The sequence below is a fragment of the Trachypithecus francoisi genome, unplaced genomic scaffold (assembly GCF_009764315.1).
Source record: "Trachypithecus francoisi isolate TF-2019V2 unplaced genomic scaffold, Tfra_2.0 Lachesis_group5, whole genome shotgun sequence".
Lineage (NCBI taxonomy): Eukaryota > Metazoa > Chordata > Mammalia > Primates > Cercopithecidae > Trachypithecus > Trachypithecus francoisi.
In genome coordinates this window covers 26184831-26201875 of record NW_022681470.1, presented here as the reverse complement: position 1 = coordinate 26201875, position 17045 = coordinate 26184831, and positions in this window count along the sequence as shown.

The following is a 17045-nucleotide window of genomic DNA, read 5'->3' as shown; positions in this document are numbered from 1 at the left end:
ATACCGAATTGATTGAGAGTTGTTAGCATTGAAGGGCTGTTGAAAAATTCCGATTTTTAAAAGCATGTGGTTTTTGAAGTGTAGTTTGTCAAAACTATTGTCAAGAAAATGTGACAATGCAGAATCATCTTTACTGAGATGTATAGTTATGCTTTAAAAAAATTTAAGGTCGGCCGGGCGCGGTGGCTCAAGCCTGTAATCCCAGCACTTTGGGAGGCTGAGGCGGGCGGATCACAAGGTCAGGAGATCGAGACCATCCTGGCTAACATGTTGAAACCCCGTCTCTACTAAAAAATACAAAAAACTAGCCGGGTGAGGTGGTGGGCGCCTGTAGTCCCAGCTACTTGGGAGGCCGAGGCAGGAGAATGGCGTGAACCTGGGAGGCGGAGCTTGCAGTGATCCAGGATCCGGCCACTACACTCCAGCCTGGGTGACAGAGTGAGACTCCGTCTAAAAAAAAAAAAAAAAAAAAAAAAAATTTAAGGTCATTGTAGGACACAACCATTAGAAACCTGTCTGGATCATGCTGTAAAAATGCTATTGAAGGCCCTGTCACTTACATCACGCACTACCCCTAATAAAAATGCCACCTGAGAAATTACTTTAAAAATTAATGCTTGGATAACAGGTTTTTCCTGAGGAACACCCGTGATTTCTTCTTCTTTACACAAGAGCTTGGTATTGTAGTACTTTATTTTCTTTTTAAAACTGGCTGCTTAAAATTTGAAGCTCTACAGCATCATAGGTGTCCAATAAAAAAGCACTCTCCTGATTTAAAGGTTCAGGAGAGGAAGTTTTCCCAATGAAGGGTGTTGGCACTTTTGCTGGATCTGTTTACTGACCTGGCTTTTTGCCATAAAGGTATCTTCAGAAACTGAGCAAACTTAGGGTTAGCATATTGACTTCCTCTTCGTTTGTATTTACTACTCATCGTATCAGTGTTACTGCAAGCAGCCTCAAATCTGTTTGAGAATAAGTTGAGTATAAATTTAACCACAGGCAAATTTTATAACTAATTGTCTATTACTGTTAATAAACCAAAATGTACTTTTAGTCTTTTTGTGAAGTGATATTAACAGTAAAGAATATAAGTCAATATGAATATGAGAGACTTAAAAGCACTTTTATAACAACAGAGCAAATTGAAGATCATTTTCCTTGTGTATGGGAGTCGATTCTTCTTTGCTCTAGCATAGCACATGAGCAGAAGATGATTATCACTAATGATCAATAGTATTTGTATACCGTAAATGGAGCCTTGGTGTTTAGCTTCCTTATTTCATAATTTTTGCTTTTGATGTTAAATATTTTTGTCTGGATGAAGTATAGCTTCTGCTATTAATCTGCACGGAGAAAAGCTAAAACTATAGGATATCTTAGCAAATGGCACTTAGATTCAATGATATGGGTAGATATTTTCAAGGAGTAATTATTAGCCAATGAGGCACCACTTATAAACAGAGGGTTTTCTTATCAATAATTTAAAAAGTAAATTGTTTGTTGATTTCTCAAAAGCTAAATTCTGATTCATTTCGTTTCTTTTCCATAATTTATTCCTATTAAATCCTTCTTCAGTTAAGGTCGATCACAGGACTTCTAATCACACACTGAGAAAGCAAAAGCATCACTGCAGGAAATCCCTTTAAACTTTTGCCTTACGGCAGATGGACATATGCTAAAAGGTGTTGAACACATGAAATAAGTGCTGTAAAAATCTACTAAACAAATAAAAATAATTACATTGCAAATGCTTTTTTCCTTAGAGCACTTGTCTTAAGAAATATATTTCTGGAATACAAGCTAGAAGTGGCTTTGTCCTGCTACTCAGGGTTAAAGGCAAATGGAAGGTCTCCAGCCTTTGGTATGACACGTGACAGTGAATAACAAAAAGAAGGCCTTGAGTTTTTTGATAGTTAGGCATATTTTCATTATAATGATATCCAGATATGTGATATATCTGATATATAATACACATATAGACACATATATGTCTCTCTCCATATTTTTATATAGGTAGATTTTATTATATGTCAAATCTGTATATAACTATAATGAAAGTCTCCATTGTTACCTCAATAACCTTTAACCTGACTACAATATTTAAAACTTCAATCTCACTACCAGAACACACCCTGACACTTCTGATTCTATTTTGCTTTATGTTTTGTATATTGTTTGTCATCTTTTAACATAGGAGTTATTTATTTATTATGTTTATTATTTATTGTCGTCTCTCTCCATTGAAGAGAAATAATTTTTGATTCCTTAATGAAAACATTTCTCACATTATCAGTTTTTTAATTTACAAAATATCTCAATGTCAATATATCCACTTCAAATATATGTGTGTTAAACTTTACAATTATAAAGTCTTTGTGTTCTATAAATGAATGTGCATTAACAATAGCATACACAGGTGTAAAATTCAGAAAAGTAACCTACTTAAAACATCTCATCTCTTTTCTTTCCTTTCAAATTATCACATTCTACTTTGTGGACTAGAAATTCTGAGATCTCAGCTTATTAGAATAAAGTAAATCAAAGGACTGTGAGCGATTTTCACAAACATTGCTCAAACTTAACTCACAAAACTTTTTGATGGCTTCATATTATTGTTTTCAAGACATTTGTACTTTTTTTTTTTTTTGCAACTGGGTTCTAGGTGGTTGAAGTAATGGACTTCTAAGGAATATATTAGTTTGCTGATATATTCTAAATGTATAAAAACAGCATTTTACACATATGTGCTGAATATTTTTAAGTGATTTAAAATTTCATGACTATGTAGAATCTGAAATTTTTTATAAGGTGTATTACTTTGAACAGTTTTATAGGAGATGTGCATGGTCACATGTTCTCAATTCTTGGCATTCAACTTACTTAAATTTTCTTCTTGGTTACCTACATTAAATAAATCTTGGCTTTTCTACGTGAAAGCCTTTATTTAAAACATAGAGAGTTGCTCAACTTTATACTGTTCTCTTCCTCATATTGTGTACTTATTTATTTCTCTACATAGTATGGTAAATGATGACAGATAATGGGGAAGTATTATCTATTTCTGGGATCATATTTCAGACTGTGCACATTTAAAATTTATACATGTAACTAGTATTAAACAGTGGAGAGGCAAGACACATGGCACTGTTTACATATATTGATCTTATATTCTTAAAATCTCATAGTCCTTGATAAGTCATAAATTCTAAATACATTTTCAGTGCCTATTAGTTATCTATTGATATCCAGTATCATCAGAGTTTTAAAAGCATAAAGCCCATCAAAGGGAAAGTCCCTGAATAACAACCAGCTTCCTTTGCTTCACATACCTACTTCTTGCTAAATCACCCTGTTCTTACATGTTCTTAATTTTCTTCCCTTGTAGAGTTATCGACAGCCAGAGGGTACTCACTTTAGAGGGGAGAAGGAAGAAGATGTTAAATGGAATGTGTAGGGAGAGGGAGGGGGTACCTAGAACTGCTGTATTCTATAAAATTGCAAAGTATGTCATTAACATCCCCTCCTCGTTCCTTCCTCACCTACATGCAAGTTCTGTGTTTTCATGGTGCCTCTGATTTTCCTAATTTACTAGAGTTCTGCACTTACCCAAAATACCCCATTTTAGAAATTTATTCCTCTCTCTTCCCTGATCAAAAACACTAATTTCTTTCAGTAACTTCCACTTTCCCGATAAAGTATCAAAAAAGTGATGAACTTAATAGCACAAAGCACATAGGTTTTTCACAAATTATTAGTTCATGAGTTCCGTTATGTGAACGCAATAAATATTCATTAAAGACTTAAATGCATATACTACTGAGTGTACAGAAATGCCTAAAATGCAGTTGCTGCTTTTAAAGAACTCACAGTTTAGCAGAAATATGATTAACTATCCCAAGGTTAGTATTAGTTTCAATGGAAACTTTTGTTCACAGATCAGAATTGCATTAGTTTTCACAGTATGTTTGTGGTATTTCAGAGGCTGCCATGGGCAATAAGAAATAGATTTCGTGTTATGCCATACCCCATCTTGCCTTTTTTTTTTTTTTTTAGACAGTCTTGCTCTGTTGCCCGGGCTGGAGTGCAGTGGCATGATCATGACTCACTGCAACCTCTGCCACCTGGGTTCAAGTGATTCTCGTGCCTCAGCTTCCCAAGTAGCTGGGATTACAGGTGTGCTCTGCCATGCCTGGCTATTTGTTTGTTTTGTTTTGCTTTTGTATTTTTAGTAGAGATGGGGTTTTGCCATGTTGGCAAGCTGTTCTTGAATTCCTGGCCTCAAGTAATCCGCCTACCTCAATGTCCCAAAGGGCTGGGATTACAGGTGTGAGCCACTGTGCCTGGGCCCATCTTGCATGTTTTGAGCCAGCAATTCTGAATTACCTAAAGATCCTGGAGTAAACTAGTTGATGCCTCTATGTCTTGGCAAATGCTATCATCTCTATGTACAATGCCTTATCCTTTTTGCACAAAATTCTTTTTATTCTTCAAAAGTTAGCTCTGGGAGGATGATTTGAGAAATAATAAAATGCCAGTCTCCCATATGGTCAGCTCTGTGTGAATTACTCTTTCTCTATTGGAATTCTCCTGTCTTGATAAATCAGGCACTGTCTAGGCAGCGGGCAAGGCAAACCCACTGGGCAGTTACAAATTTGGGGGCTCATCTGGGATTGCCCTTGTGGCTGGCTACCTGCCTGTGGTTTGGTACCCGCCTCCAGCGGTGGATCCAGAGGTCAACCCAAGTGGCTGCCCAGTTCTCTTGGACTGGGGGCTGACTCTGGTACTCTCTCTACTGGTAGGGTGCTGCCAACCCAACTGATATGGACAGGAGGCAAGGAAATAGTAGGTAGAAGAGAACAGTTCCCCGGAAAAGGCCCCACCCTCAAGCCTGGAAACCTGTGGCCCTAAATGGGAACAGGCATTCCTGTTTTCACATTCCAATGTTGTCTTTTCCAAGACCACTCTTGCTCACCATGCCCCATCCTGTACCCATAAAATGCCCAAACCCCAGGATCCACAATCAGAAGAGCGGCGGAATGGAGCAGCAGAGAAGGAGAGAAGAGAAGGAGCATCTGAACGTTGAGAGGAGTTTGGCTGGGGATGGTCGGAAAGGAGATGGGATGGCTGAACTTCAGGGAAAGATAATCTTATCCCTCTATCCCCTTTCCAGCTTCCCATCTATCCCTCTAAGAACCACCTCCATCACTCAATAAAATCCCCACATTCACCATCCTTTAAGTCCATGCAACCTGATTCTTCCTGGATGCGGGACAAGGACCCAGGTACCAAGAGGGCAGGGTGTAAAAGGCTGTCACCCTGACTCCACTGAGCTGGTGTAACACTTAGCTGTCTGCAGATGGCAACTGCTAAAAGAGCATTAATTGTAACACGCTCCTAGACGCTACTGTGGGTCCTGAGACCAAACACGCTTGCCCTGGCTCCTGCACCTGTCTGTCTGCGTGCTCCCCATCCTGTAAGGTATTTGAGCACAGTGGTGGAGCAAATGAGCTGCACCCTTGTCGCAAGTTCCACGAGGGAGGGGGTCAGGGAACTCTCCCATTTCATAATATGCATGGATTTAATTGCAATAGAGAAATAGTCCTGGGGAGATGTCTCATAACAGTAGCCCTATCACAGGGTGTCTGTCTGTAGTCCCATTGTGGGGTGTCTGCATTGGTGAGCATCCTAGGAGCTGCAAACACTTTCTTCCTTCTCGCAACTGGCCTTGTAACCCCATGGTGGGGTGTCTGTCCATAGCCACATTGCAAGGTGTCTGTAGCTCTACTATGATGTCTGTCTCGTTCAGCTCCTTTGGGGGTCTTGTTTTGGATGTAGCCCCATTGTGGGGTGCCTGTCTCAGTTCAGCTCCTGGGGGGGTCTCAGTTGCCTCTCCGTAACTAGTAGGAAGAGTCTTGGTTCAGGAGACTTCTCAATCAGGAAGATTTCAGGGAGATGTATCAGATGGAGAGTAGGAGGATAGTTTGGAAGGGAACCAACTCTTGGAGTTGTTGGTTAGGGATCAGATTTGGAATCCTGTCTGTCTCATCTTTGTGCGTTTTTGTGTATTTGAAGGGGACCTCTGAAGAAATTGCTTGCGGAAGTCCAGCAGACTTAACTCAGAAATCCTCCTTATTTGGTCACATTTGGTGAGTCCTAAAGAAAGCTCGACAGGCCTGCCTTGGGGTGACTATTCGCTCTTCACCTTGACCAGAGACCCCAATGTGAATTACCATCTGGAGGTGATCCCTTCCCATCTGGAGTGGATCAAAGACAACAGGGACCAACAGGAGAAAGTTTGAGCTTTGTCAGGTTGATATTGGGTGCTGAACAAGTGACAAGTGTCTGTTTTGTTATATGTATTTTGCTGCAATGAAAAATGTTAATTTGGTTCCCCATGCAGGCCATTGGGCAGCATCTTGCACAATTGAGAATCTTTTGCCTATGGCTTCATAAAACAGAAAAGGATGATTTTCTTTTGTTAAGTGGCTTGACCCTCACAGCTATGGCATAGCAAGCAGGTCATCAAAAACTGTTCCATTCTTATGGAAGCTGCAGAGAAAGGGAACCTGAAAACCTAGTATGCTGGCAGAAAGGGTAAGAAATTCTTACCACACAAATCTCTGGTCTCTCTGTGTGCGTCTGTTTGTGTGTGTGTTTGTAAATGGTAAGTGTAACTGGTTGTCTCCTCTGCAAGGGTTTGATTAATAGATATTTTTTAAAGGATTCGTGAGGCTAGTCTTAGGCTGTAGCAAATCTGGTACATTTTGTGCTAAAAATTTGTCTTTCTACAATGGAGAGAGGGATATCACAGGATAGAACATGGGTTTAGGACACCTGTAAGCCTGCTTTTCAAGCCAGCCTGGCAGGCTGGTGAGGTACAAACTTTGCTGCAGGTCCGTGAAAACAATACCAGATGAAATTTCTTTATTTAATTTTGTGTCCTTAAGAGCTTAACCTTGTGACCATGTGGAAATACTTTCTTTTGGTCTCCAGAGGACAGGAATTTTGGGGTTCATGTCAGTTAGCCCTAAACATGATCTTGCAAATGTTTACTTTTAAAACTGCGCATTGGCCGGGCGCGGTGGCTCACGCCTGTACCCCCAGCACTTTGGGAGGCTGAGACAGGCGGATCACAAGGTCAGGAGATGGAGACCATCCTGGTTAACACGGTGAAACCCCGTCTCTACTAAAAATACAAAAAATTAGCCGGGCGCGGTGGCAGGTGCCTGTAGTCCCAGCTACTCAGGAGGCTGAGGCAGGAGAATGGTGTGAACCCGGGGGGCGGAGCTTGCAGTGAGCTGAGATCGCGCCGCTGCACTCCAGCCTGGGGGACAGAGTGAGACTCCGTCTCAAAAAAAAACAAAAACAAAAACAAAAACAAAAAACTGCGCATTGCATTACTTACCCTAGTACTCAGCATTTACCTGTTCCCTTAAATGCAGTACTAAAACTATAGATGACAATACTAATGCCTTTGCCATGCAAGCCTTGGAACCACAGACAGTTCTGCCTGAGTATGCTCAGACAGTTGCAAAGTGGTTCCACTCCTCTCACCTTGGGTCAACACCTACCCCCACTATGCCCCTGATCAGCAGGAAGAAGTTAGAATGGTCTTTGCCCCTTTTCCATCTTCATTATCCAACACGTTAAGATTAAGGTTTTATAAAACCCAAAGGGAGGGATTGAAACTGCCATTGCAAAATTGTAACTGAGACAGTGAAAGAGATGTGACCTAACCAACTCTACCTTGTTTCTAACCTCCAAGCTGTCCTTGTTCATTCCCGGGCATAGGCTGAACTAACTTTGGGAGGAACTTAGTGTATAGTTTAGAGTTTATCCCTTTCCCAAAACAAATTTCCTTCTTGCCTGGGCACTGGACTGCCTTTGTAGGACTAACATTAGCCACAGGATTAGAAATTACGGTTTAGGAGTCATGCAGCTAGAGGCTACAATATTTAAGGATACACTGCTCCTAAGATCAGTGCCTGAGACATTTTGCAGACCCTGCACTTGATGGATCAGCTGGCACCACCCAGATCAATAAACTGGCTCATCTGATCTTGTGGCCCCCACCTAGGAACTCAGTGCAAGGAGACACCTTCAACTCCCTATGATTTCATCTCTGACCTAACCAATCAGCATTCCTGGCTCACTGGCTTACCCCCACCCACCAAGTTGTCCTTAAAAACTCTGACCCCTGAATGTTTGAGGAGACTGATTTGAGTAATAATAAAACTCAGGTCTCCCTCCTGCCAAAAAAAAGTCAGCTCTGATGTCAACACTTTGTAGAAACCATTTTATTGTCACTCTCCTCCTAATTAATTCCTCCACTTTTCAAGCTAAATCTGTACCTTATGTGTCACACTGTGCTCCCTTTGTTTAAGCCTATTTCCTTTTTCAGTCTGTGAGCTCTTTCATGTAGAGGTTATGAATTATTCACCTCCCAGTGGGCCCAGAAGTTAAGGAGCTCAACAGGCAAAATTGGATGAAATTATTGAAAACGAATAGTGCTCTGCCTTATTAAAGAGGTAATAGTGAAATCAACCTTTTTTAGTAGCTCAAGATTGTCACTATAGATTGTGAATTACAGATGGTGAATGACTGTACAATATTGCAATTTAATGTTTGTCTCTGCTTGCCATTAGAAGAGACAAAAAAAATTTGTTTTAGTCTAGGTCATCTTTGCTTTTCATTCTTTTTATTTTTTGTTTTATGCATGTCAGTCTGTCAACCTTTGAGAATCACTTGAACCCAGGAGGCAGAGGTTTCAGTGAGCCATGACTGCGCCACAGCGCTCCAGCTTGGGTGACAGAGCCAGACTGCTGAAAAAGAAAAGCAAGATGGGGTATGGCATAAGATGAAATCTATTCCTCACTGTTCATGGCAGCCTCTGAAATACCACAAACATACTGTGAAAACTAATACAATCCTGATCTGTGAACAAAAGTTTCCACTGAAACTTATACTATTCTTGGGATAGTTAAGCGTATTTCTGCTAAGCTTTGAGTTCTTTAAAAGGAATTTTTTTTCCTGGTGTCAGAGTCCCTACTTTTAACAACACAACTGTTTTCCTTTTTTGAAAGTATCACGTCCTAATTTCTGGGCTGGGAATTCAGAGACCTGAGTTTATGAGACTAAAGTAACTGAAAGGACTGTGAAAGACTGTCCTAAAAATGGCTCAAGCTTAGTTCACAACTGTATTAGCTTCGTATTATTGCTTTCACATCTTTTACACTTGTTTTCATTTACAGCTTGGTTTTAGGTGGTTGAGATAACTGGAACTCTGACTTCCATTTAAGTGGGGGTGTTATTATGATTTTTACACTATCCATTTCACCTTTAATGCTCAGTTATATCGCACAAGGGTTCTATAATTGTAACATTTAACATTTATTTGAAATTGATACATTAATAACTAAACCTTTCGTAAGTTAAAAAATGTTTGATAATGTAGCATCTATTTTTCTTATAGAATTCCACACATAATTTTATAAATTTTCTTATTTTCATTTTGGAATATCAATAAAGATATTCTAGAACCTACTTTCATCCTTTTGGAAAACTATGTAATGTAATAGTCACTGTTAAGCACTTTGTATACATCAGGCACTGAGCTAAGTACATGGAATGGGTTACCTCACTATTCTTCACAAAAATAAGGCAAATATTATGATCTATATGTTACTGATGGGGAAATTGGCCAGAAATTAAAATCTTCTACAGGCTAGTTAAACATGGGAGATATGAGCCATATATCAATCAGTCTTGGGAAACCCATTTTTCTTACATGTTCCACTCCACAGTTATGGTTTGCCCACCATTCCATTAATACTTCTTGTAACATCTTTATTGTTGACATATAATTCATATACTAATACCATACAATTCAACTTTTAGTGGTCACTCACCCATTTCCCCTCAACAACTCCTTTGTTCCAGCCCTAGGCAACCACTAGTTCATGTTCAATCGCTATAGATGTACCTGTTCTGGACATTTCATATTAATGGAATTATACAATATGTAGTTTTTGTGTCTGGCTTCTTTTGTGACATAATATTTATGTTTTCAAGGTTCATCAATGTTGTACTTTTTTTTTTCTAAAACTTTTTATTTGGGTAAAAAAATACCTATCATAAAACTTGTTATCTTAACCATTTGTAAGTGTACATTACCATGATATTAAACACATTCACATTGCTATGCAAACACCGTTACCATCCATCTCCAGAACTCTTTATTATTTAAAACTGATACTTATACCCATTAAACAATAACCTCTCATTTCCCCTGTGTTAACAGACACTGGAAAACACGATTCTACTTTCTGTCTCTATGATTTTGACTGTTCTGGGCACCTCATATAAGTAGAACAATACAATATTGTCTTTTTATGACTTTTTCTTGCCTAATTGATCTGGCTAGGACTTCCAGTATTATATTGAATAGCAGTAGTGAAAGCAGGCATTCTTGCTTTTGTACCTGATTTTAGATGAAAAGCTTTCAGTCCTTCAGTATTGAATTTGATGTTTGCTGTGGGTTTTTCATATATGGCTTTTATTATTACTTTACCTAGCATAAGTTCTTTCAAAGGTTAATCCCATTGTAGCATATGTCAGAATTTCCTTCCTTTTAAAGTCTGAATAATATTCCACAGTGCATATATACCACATTTGCTTATCCATTCATCTGTCAGTGGTCATTTGGGTTGCTTCAACATTTTAGCTGTTGTGAACATGAGTTTACATATATTTCTTCAAGATCCTCCTTGTGATTATTTTGGATATATACTCAAAATAGGATTGCTGGATCATATGGTAATTCAATTTTTGATTTTTTCAGGAATTGCCATACTGTTTTCCATAGCAGTTGTACCATTTTACATTCCCACTAACAGTGCATAAGGGTTTCAATTTCTCCACATCCTTGCCAATATTTATTTTGTCTTAATAGTAGTCTTCCTAGTGAGGGTGGTATCTCATAGTGGTTTTGATTTTCATGTCTCTAATAATTAGTGATATTTAGCATCTTTTCATGTGCTTCTTGGCAATTCATGAATGTTTGGAGAAATGTCTAATCAAGTTCTTTATCCATTTTTTGAATTGGATTGTTTGTTTTTATAATTGTTGTTGAGTTTAGAAGTTCTTTGTTATGCATATTAATACCTTGGATACCTATGGATATTAGATATATCATTTGCAAATATTTTCTCCCATTTCATAGGTTGTGTTTTCATTCTGCTGATAATGTCTTTTGAATAAAAGTATTTAAAATGCAATAGTACTTAGTATTTGTGCAGTCCAATTTGTTTACTTTTGCATGTGCTTTTGGTGTCATATCTAAGAAATTCATGTCAAATCCAATGTGGCAAAGCTTTTGCTTTGTTTCTTTATAAGAGTTCATAGTTTTAGTTCTTAAATTTACATCTTTGATCCACTTTATTTTTGAATATGGTGTGAGGTAAGGGTCCAACCTCATTCTTTTGCATGTGGATATCCAGTTTTCCCAGAACCATTTGTTGAAAGATGATATCCTTTCCCCACTGAGTTTCACAAAACCCTTGTGAAAAATCATGTGACCATATATGTGAAAGTTTACTTCTGACCTCTAAATTTGATTCCATTGGTTTATAAAGCTGTCTTTATGCAGTACCACATTATTTCAATTATTTTAGCTTTATAGTAAGTTTTGAAATCAGGAAGTATTAGTGCTCCAACTTTGTTCTTTTTCAAGACTATTTTGGCTTTTGGGGTTCCTTGAAATTACATATAAATTTTAGGATGGATTTCTTTATTTCTGCTTTTCTGAGATTTTGATAGGTATTGCATTGTATCTGCATATCTACTTTGGGTAATACTGACATCTTAATAATATTGTCCTCTAATCCATGAACATGGGATAGCTTTCCATTTATTTGTTTTATGGTTTGCATTGTATGCATCTTTCATCTATTTAGTTAATTCCTAAGTATTTTATTCTTTTTGCTACTATTGTAAATTGTTTTCTTAATTTCCTTTTAGATTGTTCATCATTAGTATATAGAAATACAACTGACTTTATGTACTGACCTTGTCTCTTGCAATTTTTGCTGAATGTATTAATTCTAATAGTTTTAAAAATGATATCTTTAGGGTTTTCTATGTATAAGACCTGTCATTTGCAAACAGAGATAATCTCACTTCTTCCTTTCTAATCTGGCTGCCTTATATTTCTTTTTCTTGCCTAATTGCTCTGACTTGTACTTCCAGTACTATGTTTAATAGCAGTAGTGAAAGCCAGCATCCTCACCTTATATCTGATCTTAGATGAAAAGCTTTCAGTCTTTCAGAATTGAGCATGATGCTTGGTGTGGGTTTTTCATATATGGCTTTTATTAAGTTGAGGCAGTCTCCTTCTATTCCAAGTTTTTTTTTTTTTAATCATGAGTGCTGAATTTAATGCTTTTTCTGCATCAATTAAAATGATCATTCAGTTTTTCCCCTTCCTTCTGTTAATGTGGCATATTGCATTGATTTTTGGAGGTTAAACCATCCTTATATTCTAGGAATAAATCCCTTTTGGCCATGGTGCAGTATCTTTGTAATATACTGCTGAAATTCGGTATTTTGTAGAGGATTTTTGCAAATCCCTTATATGTGATGAGTTGCTTCTTTCTTGTCTTTTGACAGTTTGATGGATAATGTGCTTCATTGGAGGTTTGTTTGAATTAATCCTACTTGGAGTTCATTGAGCTTCTGTGATGATCATATTCATATCCTTTATTAAACTTGGGAAGTTTTCAGCCATTGTTTCTTCAAATTATCACACTACTTCTTTCTCTTTTCTCAAGGACTGCCACAATGCATACTGTGGTCCATTTGATGGTGTTCTACAGGTCCCCTAGGCTCTGTTCACTTTTAACTTTTTGTTTCTCAGATACAACAATTTCAATTGTCTTATCTTTAAGTTCACTTATTCTTTCTTCTGCCTCCCCAAATCTGCTTTTGAATCCCAATAGTAAGATTTTCATTTCAGTTGTACTTTTCAGCTCTAGAATTTCTTTGATTTCTTTTTTAGTTTTCTGTTTATTGATATTTCCATTTTGTTTGTATATTATTTTCTTCACTTTCTCCACATCTTTCCTTAGTTATTTGAGCATCTTTATGATTTAAGGTCTTCTCAGGTTTTTTTTTTCTCAGTTTACGCCTTTCTCTGGGTGTTCAATTTAACTTTATACTTTTCTCTGTAAATGTAGTTGTTTTTCAATGTCTTAGTCTTTAATGTTTGTCTTCCAAAAGGAAGAAAACAAGGAAAATTTCCTGGAAGTTGCTTCAGCTGGAGGAGTAAAAGCTTACAATGGTGGGGGAAGGTGCAACAACAATGGCTGCTACCTCTGTGTTTGCATCTCCTTGATCAGAAGCAGCAATCAATTATCAGAACATAGACCCTCATCAATAGGAGGACAGGGTCCTTACTGCTGATTCTCATGAGCTAGTGCAAGCTGCTCCTGCAAGTAATGCAGACTGCCTGCTAGGGAGCTGGGGTTTTGGGTTGGGTAGATGATACTGAACTAAGAGCTGAAATTCACCAAAATAAACTTCAGTTTTCTGTCCAAGCCTTCCCTTGAAAGTTGCAAGCCTTTAATAGACTCCACAGTTCCAACATAATTACAAGAGATAGGTTTTGACAGTGCAATTGTTTTTCTAGGTGGGAAGATAGAATCCTGGTGCTTCCTATTCCACCATCTTTTTAGAATCCTCCAGCAGTACTTCATTTACTTTTATTGCAGAATAATATTCCATTGTATAGGTATATAATATTTATCCATCCATCATTTGATGGACATTTGAGTCATTTCCACTTTTGGCTACCAATCATGCTGCTATATCTCAACCAGGCAAGAGAAAGAAATAAAGGGCATCCACACTGGTAAAGATGAAATCAAACTGTTGCTGTTTGCTAGTGATATAATCGTATAGTAGAAAACCATCCAAAAAGATTATAGAACTGATAAATGAATTCAGTAAAGTTTCAGGATATAAAATCAATGTGCACAAATCAGTAGTGAGGCAAGAGAATAGGGTCTGGAGGCAGGGAATCTAAGGCCATTTCACACTGACTTCCTAGAATGCAATTGAAAGGAAAACCCTAACTTGCCATGCCTAAGTAAAAAAAGGACCATACGCTACTCTCTTTGCAAATCTCCTTTTCTGCAGATGGGAAATTGAAAGTACCCCTGACTAGTTGCAAAGAGCATAGGAGTGTAACGTTTGCATAGGAGTGTAACTTTGTAACTTCACTTCAGCCTCTGATTGGTTGCTTTCCACAACCAATCAGACTGATTGCGGGCCACCACTTCATTTACATGGGGTGAACACCAAGTGGTCAATGGGAAACCTCTAGGGGGTTTTTGAACCTGAGAAGATTCTGTATCTGGGGCCCTTGAACCACTGCTCATGCCCACTCCCACACTGTGGAGTGTACTTTCATTTTCAATAAAAATCTCTGCTTTTATTGCTTCATTCTTTCCTTGCTTTATTTGTGCATTTTGCCCAATTCTTTGTTCAAAAATGCCAAGAACATGGACATCTTCCACTGGTAACAGTAGCACTGCTATACACCAAGAGCGACCAAGATGAGAATCAAATCAAGAACTCAACCCCACTTACAATAGCTGCAAAAAATAAAATACTTAGGAATATACCTAACCAAGGAGGTGAAAGATCTCTACAAGGAAAACTAAAAAACACTGATGAAAGAAATCACAGATGACACAAATGGAAACAAATCCCATGTTCATGGATGGGTAGAATCACTATTGTGAAAATGACTGTACTGCCAAAAGCAATCTACAAACTCAATGCAATTCTCACCAAAATACCATTATCATTCTTCACAGAACTAGAAAAAACAACCTGAAAATTCATATAAAACCAAAAAGGAGCCTGTAGATTCAAAGGAAAACCAAGAAGAACAAATCTGGGCATTACATTACCCGACTTCAAACTATACTACAAGGCTATAGTCACTAAAACATCATGGTACTGGCATAAAAATAGGCACATAGACTAATGAAACAGAATAGAGCCCAGAAATGAAGCCAACTGATCTTCAACAAAGCACACAAAAATATAAAGTGAGGAAAGGACACCCTATTCAACAAATAATGCTGGGATAATTGGCAGGCCACATGTAGAAAAATCAAACTGGATCCTCATCTCTCACCATATACAAAAATCAACTCAAGATGGATCAAAGACTTAAATCTAAGACCTGAACTATAAAAATTATAGAAGATAACATTGGAAAACCCCTTCTAGACACTGGCTTTGGCAAAGACTTCATTACCAAAAATCTAAAAGCAAATGCAGCAAAAACAAAGGTAAGTAGATGGGACTTAATTAAACTAAATAGCTTCTGCATAGCAAAATAAATAATTAGCAGAGTAAACAGACAACCCACAGAGTGGGAGAAAATCTTCACAAACTGCATCTGACTAAGGACTAATATCCACAGTCTTCAAGGAACGCAAACAAATCAGCAAGGAAAAAACAAATAATCTCATAAAAAAGTGGGCTAAGGACATGAATAGACAATTCTCAAAAGATATTCAAATGGCCAATTAAGATATGAAAAAATGCTCAACATCACTAATGATCAGGGAAATGCAAATCAAAATCTCAATACTATACCACCTTACTCCTACAAGAATGGTCATAAGCAAAAAAATAAAAAAACAAAAGATGTTGGCATGGATGTGGTGAACAGGGAACACTTTTATACTGGTAGTGGGAATGTAAACTAGTACAATCACTATGGAAAACAGTGTGGAGATTCTTTGTTGTTGTTGTTGTTGAGACGGAGTCTCGCTTTGTCGCCCAGGCTGGAGTGCAGTGGCCGGATCTCAGCTCACTGGAAGCTCTGCCTCCCGGGTTTACGCCATTCTCCTGCCTCAGCCTCCCGAGTAGCTGGGACTACAGGCGCCCGCCATCACGCCCGGCTAGTATTTTTTTGTTTTTTTTTTTTGTATTTTTTAGTAGAGACGGGGTTTCACTGGGTTAGCCAGGATGGTCTTGATCTCCTGACCTCGTGATCCGCCCGTCTCAGCCTCCCAAAATGCTAGGATTACAGGCTTGAGCCACCACGCCCTGCCGGAGATTCTTTAAAGAACTAAAAGTAGATCTACCATTTGATGCAGCAATCCCACTACTGGATATCTACCCAGAGGAAAAGAAGTCATTATGTGAAAAAGACACTTGCACACGCGCTTATTGCAGTACAATTCGCAATTGCAAAAATAAAGAACCAAACCAAACGCCCATCAATCAACAACTGGATAAAGAAAATGTGGTACATATACATACCCTGGACTACTACTCAGTCATACAAAGGAATGAAATTATGGCATTGTAGCTACCTGGATGGAAATGGAGGTTAATTCATCACTGTTCTAAGTGAAGTAACTCAGGAACGGAAAACCAAACATATGTTCTCACTTATAAGTGGGAGCTAAGCTATGAGGATGCAAAGGCATAAGGATGATACAGTGGACTTTGGGGACTTGGGAGAAAGGGTGGGAGCAGGGTGAGGGATAAAAAAAACTACATATTGGTTAGGACGCCAAGGTGGGCGCACTGTCTGAACTCAGTTGTTGGAGACCAGCTTGGGCAACATGGTGAAACCCCATCTCTACTAAAAATACAAAAAGTTAGCCAGGCGTGGTGGTGTGCCTGTAGTTCCAGCTACTCTGGGGGCTAAGGCACGATAATCGCTTGAACCCGGGAGATGGAGGTTGAAGTGAGCCAAGATTGTGCCACTTCACTCCAGTGGCGAGACTCTGTCTCAAAACAAAACAAAACAAAACAAGACTACATATTGGGTACAGTGTACACTGCTCAGGTGATGGGTGCACCAAAATATCAGAAATCACCACTAAAGGACTTATCCATGTAACCAAACACCACCTGTTCCCCCCAAACCTACTGAAACTTAAAAAAAAAAAAAATGCCACTAGTACCCATTATTTGAAAAATACAAATTTAGGGGGACGACCAGAGGAAAAAGCTAT